This window comes from Electrophorus electricus, unplaced genomic scaffold, assembly GCF_041902795.1.
Source record: "Electrophorus electricus isolate QZ-2024a unplaced genomic scaffold, ASM4190279v1 Scaffold60, whole genome shotgun sequence".
In the NCBI taxonomy this organism is placed as follows: Eukaryota; Metazoa; Chordata; class Actinopteri; order Gymnotiformes; family Gymnotidae; genus Electrophorus; species Electrophorus electricus.
Window position 1 is genome coordinate 181,842 of NW_027658777.1, and position 9,047 is coordinate 190,888.

General features: G+C 41.0%; 1 non-coding gene across 1 annotated transcript; it reads left to right on the top strand.

Moving 5' to 3' along the window:
* Positions 1–285: 285 nt before the first annotated feature.
* trnai-aau (transfer RNA isoleucine (anticodon AAU)) lies at positions 286–359 on the top strand. The gene has a single exon. It is a non-coding gene; the product is annotated as a tRNA-Ile (tRNA).
* Positions 360–9,047: the final 8,688 nt, after the last annotated feature.

Below are 9,047 nucleotides of genomic sequence, written 5' to 3' on the forward strand. Positions count from 1 at the left end.
TGTAACTCACAGCAATAAAGCTCAGTGGACTTTGCAATTGATGATTTCGTCACTGTGTACAACTGCACTGAATTGCTCTTTAACAAAAGCTTCTCCACATTTGCTTTTGAAGTTTAATTCAAAAGTTGGCTGCAGAATAACCATTTGTCAGAGGGAACAATAAGTGTCAACTTTCACCTATGCTCGGTCGAAAAAGTGGCCGTAATCTTGTGGACACCAAGTCTACAATTTCATGGAAAGGTTCCCTTCAGTGCTGTACCAAAAACTGCAAAATGAACGGAGAAAGGCCGATTAGCTCAGTTGGTCAGAGCGTGGTGCTAATAACGCCAAGGTCATGGGTTTGATCCCCATATGGGCCATGTGGGTTTTGTTTGATGAATGACCCCTTGTCAACAAACCACCTGTTTGAACTTGTGTTGCTTATAACATTGCTTGTAAATCACAATCTGCTAAGACATGTTCCAAGTACATGAGAGTGTGTTCTTGATTACAAAACTTTACCCATGGATTTGTGCTTGTTTACAAATCTTGGACAATGCAGAGAAAAGTATGAAATCAGAGGGACTCTGGCATTAGTGTAAGGCTCTCGATCGCTGTGTGAATAGGTCAAAGAAGCCATTCCAGAGGCATGCAGACAACCTGCATCCTCCCCATCAAATTATAGCCAGTTAGGTGTCTGGAAGTGCCAGGGAGTTCAAATCCTTTAGTCTGAAATGTGTTGGGATATGATTATGCCTGCCACTGAGGTCTGACAGCTCCACAGTTGCCTTGTGAAAAGAATACAGTATAGACCGGCACCGACATACATTACTGTATACATCAGAGATCAGCGCAGGAATATCAGTTTGTAAACCCGCCAAATCTGCCCCCACAGGCTCCCTGAGTTCTACTAATCGCTCCAACACCTTGTTTCAACCTCAGTTTCTTTTTTTTTGAAGCGCATGAGGCAGCTTCAGCTATTTCCACAGGCAATCATATTAGATGTGCCATCAGTAACCAGACATGTGACTTTATTTTATTTCCCATTCTTCCATAAGAGAGGATTTCACACAGGCCAAATTTTCAGCCGTATGCGCCTGCAGGAATTTCACAACACCAAGTAGTGTAGACTACAGAAATGTGTTGTCATCTATAAAATGGCAGGTCACAGCCAAGAAGGCATCCACATTAAGAGATGTCCACATATCTGCTGACAAACTCATTGCAGGAATTTTCTGGACCTCAGCTTTGGCCTTCTCTTTCTCTTATTGACATTTGGCCTCAACCATGGCCTTTACAGTCTAAAGGGAAGGAAGAAAATAATTATATATATTTTTAATACTACTCTCATAATGTATCCATGTCACCACACATACCTTCCTAGTTAGGAGAATATAAGTTGAATCCAATTTTGCTACCAAGTCCCTGAAGCTTTTATCCTCAACTATGCTAAATGGCTGTGTGTCTCTAACTATCATGGGGACCAAAGCCTCATCCAGCTCTTCCTTTCTGGTCACTGCTTTGTAAAGATTAGATTATACTTTGTCACCAAAAAATATAGTACTCACCAATGAAATTCACTTTATAATCCAATCCAAACTGCAAATAACATTTAAGGTGCAGAGAATAATGCAATATATATATATATATATGTATATGTATATAGAGTATATACACATTTTATATACATGTGCATAATAACGTTAACACCTTGTGACAACTGATAAATAAGCCAAATGACATTGGCAAGGGTGACAGTAGGAAAAACTCACTGGAATGGTGGAAGGGACTTGGAAGGTGTCAGACTCAAAAGGGAACTCAACCTCCTTCGGTTAACCCTGGATAAACCTGGGCAAAGATGAGTTGGGTAGAGGATGGCTGACAAATTGTAAGCATGAAAGATACACTACAGCATTCCTACACAAAGACATCATAGGAGATAGAAACAGAGCACAGTTCACCTGGATAGAACACCTGGGTAGAAATACAGTAACTCATTATTATAACAGTACAAAGAAATGAAATGTGGATCATCCAGGTGAGGTTCATCTGCTAATCTGCACATAAATATTGTTTGTGACAGTGCAGAATGTTGCAGGTAAATGGAGGGCAAGGTGCTGTCATTTTAAGCATTTTAAGGCAGGTCCAGGAAGGAGAAACCCCAGCAGGTAGGAAGAGTTAGTGGGGAGCACAGATAGCACAGCACTCCAGAATCATGTACTGGAGCATGGTGTGTCCACTGGGGGGAGGTGGGGTGGTTGGAAGAGCATAAAAGACTGTTGTTACTGCAAAGATTCATTTAGACCTTTCATTTGGACTGTTATTCTTTTTTTAGGGGGCGGGGGGGCATGTATTTAATGAAATAATAACGAAAAATTAATAGATGAATTCATACCAACTCAAATTTGCTGGTAAAGAAATAATTTGTAAGGTAAAAGTTATTTTAAGAGTGATGTTAAGGAATTTTTTAAAATGTTAATTATAATTTCATTAGAATAATTCTAACATCTACGGGATGATCTGAGGGTTAAAGAAAAAAGAGGTGGACCTTATGGGCAATAAAGCAAAAGTCATTATTGTAGTACAAGACCCTTTGTTCTAGCTAAGTGATCTGCTGCATCTCAGTTTGAGTCATGTAGAATTCTAAAGACAGAAAGTCTTTATTCTGGCATAAAATAAAACTGAAGGGGGAAACATACTTTGAGTTAGTACCAGTAGTTATTGATTGTACACAAAGTCCAGTATGCATCCAAATGTAATCAAGAGATATCTGTTGGTAGCTGAACATCTCCAACTCGTACAATGCAATGTTTCTTCTTTATGTCAAATGAACTTAACAATTCAAACATCCATAACTGGCCGTGTTTCTTGCCAACATACTGGTGTTTGGACTTATGGGATTACATGTCTGTTGCCTTCAATAGCTTAGTTGGTAGAGTGGAGGACTGTAGAATTTAAAACTGTTATCCTTAGTCTGTCAGTTAAAATCTGACTCAAAGGAAGTTTGTTTTTTCACATACAAGCTTCTTTTTTAAGTGAGCAAAAAGAGCGTCCCCTGACCAGGAATCAAGCCCAAGCTGCAGTGGTGAAAGTGTTGAATCCTAGCCACTCACCCACCAGCAATAAAGCTCAGATGCTTCTGACAAACATTTTTCAAACTCTGTATTCCTAGTATACTGACGATGTTTGTATGCATACTGGACTTGGTATGCATGAGCATTAGGAGGTCATAAAGAGAGGTATTCATATTTCTTTTTATTCCACATAAAAATTAAGTTTGAAAGAGAATCCTAGCCACTAGCTCACCAAGGATAAAGGTGACAGTTTCCTCTGACATGAACATGAGCTACATTCATTGGTAACATTTTGATCGAAACCAGGCAAAAGTATTTAGTCACTAGCTGAAATAGCTCAGCTGGGTGAGTGTTAGATTGAATATCAAAAGACTCCTAGTTCAGTCCTGGGTTTTGGTAGCTGTGCAAGACCAAGCTCCTCATCAAACTGTCCTCTTTTTAAGAATATTTCATAAACTTTTACATTCCTTTCCTAAAAACGAATGACATTACTGTTTTTACGCTATTGTTAGAAGTCATAGTGTAATAGTGCTCTAGACTTTGAATTCAGTGATCCTACTTAAACTTTAGTGGAATTTGCACTTCCTTATGATATGTTTCCTCACTGCACAGAGAGCCATTTGAACATTGCCTTCTGTATAAACGCTTTTGAAATGTTTTTCATTAGTTGTCTACTGGCCAAACCACTGGACAAGGGGAGGGTAGGTGTCAGCTTGCATGTATGCTTGTGTTGGTATCCTGGTTCACACACTCCCTGTGTTTTCATGGAATGGGGCCTACCTCAGCTTCCTTTGGCTCATGGATGGGCTTTGTCCTACCAAAAAAGGTGATGCAAATAAGTCATCTGCTTACTAAAGTTCTTGAAAATCACACTCTGCGAAGAGGCATTGCATAATGCAAAAAAACCTTCAGAAACAATACACTCTAATGACAGCCACCAACATACTTAATACAGGAGTGACCTCAGGGGTGACCTCATCCAAAGGCCACAACAGGAACAACAGGCTTAAGAAGGGACACATGAAATGACCTCAAAACACAAAGTGAGCAAGTAAGTTGAGTTGATATGTGACTTCATTAATGTGCTTGGTAATTTCATATGGACCGATATACTTGGGACCTAACCTGCGACATGACCCCGGCTTGCGGAAGTCCTGTGTAGAGAGCCACACTCTGTCACCAGGTTGGTATATCGGGTTCTCCCCTCTGTGCCTGTCCGCAATTTCCTTATACATTCAGAGAGCTCATACAATACACTGATCTGTTTCCTCCCATACCCTTTCGCGCCGCTGCATCCACTCATCCACAGCGGGGAAACCAGCTGATATGGAAATCCATGGGACATTTGAGGCTGATAACCTAAAATACAATAAAAAGGAGTCAAGCCAGTGGATGAACTAGTAAGTGAATTTTGGGCCATTTCTGCCAATAAGAGGAACTTGGACCGGTCTGATGGATTGTTCATATAAAAACAATGTAGGAATTGGCCATTTGACTGTGGATGTAAAACTAATAGCTACCCCGATGTGTTCAATATAGGAAGCCCAAACTCGAGATGTGAATTGATGTCCCCAATATGATATTATGTCCTCTGGGATGCCAAATATACGGAACACCTGGTTAAACAAGGCTTCCACAGTTTGGCAGGCTGTAGGCATACTCGGAAACACAATGAACCACACACCCCTGGAGAATCCATCAACTACAGTGAGGACAGAGAGGTCAGTAACGCAATCTAAGGTGATGTGAGACCAAGGACTTTCTGGTACGGGAAGAAGCATGAGCTTTCCTGTGGGTAGGGTCTTAGGCATCTTGCTTTGACTGCAAATTGAACATGAAGAAACATACTTATAAATATCGCTTGTCATAGCCCTGAACCAGCGAAGAATGAGCCCACTTCAACAGATGGTCACAGCACAAGGTAGGTAATGTTTTCCCGACAGACATTCCATTGGGATGACTGTGTCTTGTATGGCTTGTTTATTCCATCATCTATTTTATATACACTTGTCTATTTAATCATCTATTGTAACTTGGACTTGTCGTATCGTTGTGAAAGTACAGCTCCTACCCCGATGTTAGCAGCATCAGCTTCCACGACAAATGGAATGGAAGGATCAGGATGACGACGTATGCTAGTCGTGGTAAAAGCTTCTTTCAGTTTCCTGAATGCTTGATCAGCCTCCTGATTCCAAAGTAGCTTGGTCATTGCTCCTTTCAGGAGGGCTGTGAGAGCATCGGTAAAAGTTTGCAAATCCCAAGAATCTCTGGAGTTTTTTAACTATAATAGTAATGGGCCACTGGAAGATGGCTTTGATCTTCTTATCATCCGTAGTGATTTCACCATGGCTGATCACGTATCCTAGAAAAGTTATAGTTGGAAGGTGGAACTCACATTTCTTTCCCTTTACAAACTCAATAAACTTTTACTCTTTACTACTCAATGCATAAAGCTGTCTGTGTTTGATGTGCTCTCATTTTCCCACCACATCCATTTAGCAGTACTTCTGAATCACCGAAATGGCTTAAAACAGCTGAGGGGATGTTTGAAACTGAGTGATAAGATGTTCAGCAATTTATATATGATAATACAAGGCAGTAAATTAAATTGGGCTGAACTGGACAATAGTACCTGGCATGAAAAGTATGTCGTAGAGAGAGTAACAAAAAACTCAACCTCTCACCTCGCGCTCTGAGATGTCTCCGTCACTGTCTGTAGTGTCCTCTAGGATACTGCTGCCCTCACTAAAGTGTGTCACCCTGACCGGGTCAAACATCTCTTGAACATAATAACTACACAATGGAAAATCAGCTTCAAGTGCTGCATTGAGCAAGAGTGCACTGTAAATGGCCAGATATAAATGGCAATGTCAGTAGTAAATTTATATATGCAGTCATGGAACAGGACCTAGCTGTAGAGCACAGCTTTAAGGTGCATATTATGATGTGCTCTTACCAATCATCCTCCTGGCTGTGTCTTGCTCTTTTGGCCAAATGTTTCTCTTCCAAAGCAGACAGACCAGACTCGCTGCATATTACTCCGTGCACTATAAATAAACCACATGTATAATGCCTTGTAAACAATGGAACAAGGGAAATTTGAATTGTGACTACTCTGTTAAAGGGGCGGATAAGGCACCCCACCCAAACCCCCCGAAAGCTGTTCTGTTATCCCTAATTGCTATGCAATAGTCCTGTGATTAACTCAAAGGCTGGAGAAGTTTCACCTTTCTCTATTTGAATCCTGAAGGCTGTTCGGTTCCGTCACCCACAATCCATCCTGTGTAATTAAACATTCACATCATAACTCGACCCCGTGTAAAAGGGCAAACTCACTCGTATGGGGGAAAGGATCACAGACTACCTGTACTGCTGCTGCAACTCTGCGGCCATTCCAACAACATCCACATACATTCCAGCAACATCCTATTATAGGACACAGTGTATCTGGCTTAAGTACACCCATTTAATAGCATGTTGGACCTTCTTTGGCCTCCAGAACTGCAGCAATTCTTTCTGGCATAGTTTCCACTATATGCTGAAAATGCTCTGCAGGAATCTTGGTCCAATCTTCATAGGATATTTTCTCTTAAATTACTTGGAGGGACTGACATGTTCTAAACTGCCTGTTATACCTTTACCCAGGGATGTTCTATAGGATTAAGATCTGGGGACTGTGAAGGCCAGGGAAACATTGAAAATTTGCTGTCTTGATACTGGAACAAATCCGTGATTATACAACCCTTGCGGCAGGGTTTCTTGTCTTGTTGAAAGTGTCCTTCTGCCATAGTTTAAGCAGCTGCATGAAGGGATGCACTTGGTCACAATACATAGGTAAGCCCTTCTGTTCAAACATCTACTGATTTCAGAGGACCCATGGTGTGCCTTCAGACATGTTAGTTGGAGCAACAGCATTGTATCTGGCTGCAATTTGCTTGACCGTGCGCCACATGATCATCAGAATGATTCTTGATGTCATCCTCTTCTGATCCCTTTCAAAATATTGGTCCTGGCGAGTCTGTTCCATGCCTCGTTCGCAGTTCGCTTCGCTCAGACTGCTTGATTTTCCCATTCTAATGTTTACATGGCGTTTTTTGCAATTAGTCAAAACTGACCTTTCATGACCTTCATTATAAACTTTTCTAAGCAGTCATGACCTCACCCTGTCATAATATTTACTATCAGATCTTCCCTGTGTCCAAAGTGATCTCATGGCAGGAATGTTCCAGCCAACCATTTCCAAGTCAAGCCAATTCAAGCAGAAATGCCAATGAGAGCATTTCTGATTAACTCCTGTCATTGTACTAAGTTGGTAAGAAAGGGTTAGCTACATAAAAATAAAAGTGAATGACTTAAAAGTTTGATCATTTTAACTGAATCTATATTTTATGGAATTGTGTAATTAACCTTCATTATAAACTTTCCTAAGCCGTCATGGCCTGTCCCTGCCAGAATATTTACTATCAGATCTTCCCTGTGTCCAAAGTGGTATCATGGCAGGAATTTTCCCAAGTGTTTACATTAAAGGAATCTGACTATACTGATTACTCTTCGCCAGCTAACAGCAAATAAAAGATGCTAGATTTTGGATTATGTGAGTATATAACACGTGACTGTGTTTGTGTCAGAGAAGGGAGAGGAGAGGCTTTGTCTCCGGCCTCCCGCTGCTTGCCGCTGTTCAGCTTCTCACTGCTGAGATCCTTCTCGTTCTCCTTCTCACCATTGCGTCCCACTCCGCCAATGCTGCTGCAACTTCAACCGCTGACAAAGTGCACCAGCTCAAAGCGTGGTCTAGAGCCAAATTTGAACACGGGCATCTTCCTCATTGGCTCATCTCCTCAGAGGGGCAACACATGCACAGTTTCAGCTCCTATCGATACCCACGTAGAACCTTATAAAATCAGACTGACAATGACAAGGAAACCATATTTTCAACACCTCCAGCACAACAAGTAGAAGTTTTTAGCAATGCACTACTTTTAGTGGTTGTTGAGCATCTGGAAAGAATGCAAGTCACCAGGGTAACATCATCAAGAAGCCCTTTTAGACTTACTTCCATCAGATGAATTTGGCCTCTTTTTTGCTTCAGTATTTGAGACTAATTTGTAGGAGGGCATTTTGCCAACATGAATCCCCTCTGCCATGACATGCACTCTCTGCATCAGTTGTGGGACATACCTGCTAGACCAAACATTTACATTCTGAATACTTTGGCTGAAGTTGTTAAAATGTTAGTATAAAAATCAACACTTTTATCTGTATCTTAATTTCAGGCTGATTTAACAAGTAGATAAGCTAACGTAGTGAGTGGTTGTCTTGGCTTGTCCTAATGGTAGTCAGGGGCCAAAACACTTACTGTAACACTTTATACTTATAACACATTTTCCTTAACTATTACAGATGCCGTTTAACAATGTTCTATTTTTAAAATATGGAAACAGCAACTCAGCACAGAAGGCGTTAGACCCTACCTGCATCCTAAGAACACATGGGTCACCCACACCATCGATAGAGACAACAGCTGATCTAAGTCTCTTGTTTCGTAATTTTCAACGTGCTTGTTTATGAATAACTTTCGAGCTAACCACTGCTTATCACTTTCAAAGTGTTGTCAGAATTTATTGATATGAAAGACTCTCGTCATGCTGATAATTGTCTGGTAGGACCAACTGACGTTATTGCCCGGACATACGCTCGGTGAGAAAAGCATTGTGGGAATTTCAAATATGGCCTGTGCAATGCTCGGTTTGCCTGCTAGTGTCGGCTTTCCTTGGACATTTACATTTACTGCATTTAGCAGACACTCTTATCCAGAGCGACTTACAAAAGTGCTTTGTTATTTATTCATAGAATACATCCTAGCCAGTCCAATAGGTTAGAGTCCAATATAGCAATGATCTAGAATACTGTAGAAATACAGGGATTACTGCTGATGCCTAGAAGTGTTAGATACTGGAGCCTTTCTCTATTCAGGCACCCAACGCAAGGTCTCTG